The following is a 280-nucleotide window of genomic DNA, read 5'->3' on the forward strand; positions in this document are numbered from 1 at the left end:
GAGAGAGAAGGAGCATATCCCACCCCACTGCGCCGCTCCTGCCTCTGGTGAACAAAGTTATTGCTCCCTCCTGTGCCTGGGGCCACCACATTGTGACCCTGGAAATTTTAGGAGCACCCAGCTCTTGGCTTTTCTTTTCTTCCCCTCTTGCATCTTGTCTCGCTGGCCCTTGAACTACCTGCTCCAGAAACCCGTTCTCTCATGGCCTGTTCTGCCCACGATCTACCTTCCCAGATGCTGGGTAGAGCCCAAGCAGATGCTGTGTCAAAGGGAGCTTTGC

This window comes from Tyto alba, unplaced genomic scaffold (genome assembly GCF_018691265.1).
Source record: "Tyto alba isolate M040663 unplaced genomic scaffold, T.alba_DEE_v4.0 Super-Scaffold_20000042, whole genome shotgun sequence".
Taxonomy (NCBI): Eukaryota; Metazoa; Chordata; class Aves; order Strigiformes; family Tytonidae; genus Tyto; species Tyto alba.